We start from the raw sequence: 2,053 nt of genomic DNA, 5'->3' as shown, positions 1-2,053 counted from the left end.
TGGTTAGGGCACTGGACTTCCACTTGACTGCCTGTGGTTCGAGTTCCAGGTCTGGCGACTTGCTTCCCCACTTTCCTTTCTCTCTGGTCAAATTTTAAAAAATAATAACAAATAAATAATTCTTAAAAAAAAATAATAAAGCTGGCCCATCCCATGATCTGGCTAGTTAAGGCAGCTGGATCCCACATGGGTGATTATGCAATTCAAATCTCAGCCTCAGTGGCTTGAAAAACACACCAGGTGCATGTGCATACACGCCCAAATTCCCGCCAGGATGGAGAAATGAAATGAAGGAGAAGGGATCACAGCATGACTGTGCTCTGTGAGGGTCACATCACTTTCTCTGGCTGTCTGGTTCTCTCTGGAGAGTGGACACACACTCTGGCCAAAAAAGAACCGTCAAAGTCCAGTCTTTTGTTTTTTTGTTACTAAAGGGTGTGTGCACATGTCAGAGAGAGAGATGGTTGGGGAGAAAGTACCCCCCAATGGGGGCATGTTATACCAGGATTCCTTTTCCATTTCTCCATCCTGCTAGAATTTTTGGTATGAATGCACGAGCTTGTGGTACGTTTTTCAAGCTGCCAGGGCTGGATCTGAACTACTGTCAGACAAGTGGGAGCTGGCTCCATTAACCACTAGAACAGGGCCAGCCCAAAGTCCAATTCTTTAAATCAATCCTGTAAGCTAGGTATTATGATGTCCAATTGATGAGGAAAATGAAATTCTGGTAGGCTAAATAACTTTCTCAAAATCATCTTTACATACTTCCTCAAAAATGGCAGAACAGGGAACCAGCAGTTAGTGTAATGGCTATGTCGCTGGACTCCCACGTAGTCGACCGCGGTTCGTGTCCCGGACCCGGTGGCTTAGAACTCACACCGGGCGCGTGTGCATGCGTGCCCAAGATCCCAAGAGGAGAATGGAGGAGAAGGGATTGCGGCGTGACCATCCCCCCTGGGGGGTGATTTCTCGCTTTCTGTCTCTATGTCTCCCTCTGTCTGTCTGGTGAGCACTCACGCCCTATAGCGAAAACCTCTCCAAAAAAAAAAGCAGAACAGGGATTTGATCCCAGGATTGTATGAATTTATTAGATCATGTCTTTTTTTTTTAAACGAATTATTTTATTTAACTTTATTATTGTTATTATTACTATTTTCCAGTTTGATCAGAGAGAGAAAGAGAGAGAGAAAGAGAAAGAGAGGGGGAAAGCAAGAAAGCAAGCCAGGGACTTGAACCGTGTTCAGCCATGTGGGAATCTGGTGCCTTCAACTACCATGTCACCTGCTGCCCCCCTTTTCTGAGAGGTTTTTTTTGTTATAGGGCACGTGCGCTCACCAGACAGACAGAGAGAGACAAAGAGACAGAAAGCAAGAAATCACCCTTTAGGGGGGATGGCCACGCCTCAATCCCTTCTCCTCCATTCTCCTCTTGGGATTTTAGGCATGCACACACATGTGCCCAGAGTAAGTTTTTAGGTCATCACGTCCAGGACTTGAACCATGATCAACTATGTAAGAGTTCAGCAACATAACCATTACACCTTCTGCTGGTTCCTTTTTTCTTTTTTTTGGAGAGGTTTTTGCTATAGGGCATGTGCGCTCGCCAGGCGGAGACAGAGAGACAGAAAGCGAGAAATCATCCCCTGAGGGGGATGGCCTCGCCGCAATCCCTTCTCCTCCATTCTCCTCTCGGGATCTTGGGCATACACGCACACGTGCCCCACATGAGTTTTAAGCCACCGGGTCCGGGACTCGAACCGCAGTCGACTACGTGGGAGTCCAGTGACATAGCCATTACGCTAACTGCTGGCCCTCCTTTTTCTTTTTTTCTTTTTTCTTTTTTTTTGGAGAGGTTTTTGTTATAGGGCACATGTGCTCGCCAGACAGACAGAGATAGATATAGAGACAGAAAGCGAGAAATCACCCCCCAGGGGGTATGGCCACGCCACAATCCCTTCTCCTCCATTCTCCTCTTGGGATCTTGAGCACGCACGCACACGCGCCTGACATGAGTTTTAAGGCACTGGGTCCGGGACGCGAACTGCGGTCAACTA

This window comes from Tupaia chinensis, unplaced genomic scaffold, assembly GCF_000334495.1.
Source record: "Tupaia chinensis unplaced genomic scaffold, TupChi_1.0 Scaffold000207_1, whole genome shotgun sequence".
Classification (NCBI taxonomy): Eukaryota; Metazoa; Chordata; class Mammalia; order Scandentia; family Tupaiidae; genus Tupaia; species Tupaia belangeri.
This window is presented reverse-complemented; position numbering follows the sequence as displayed.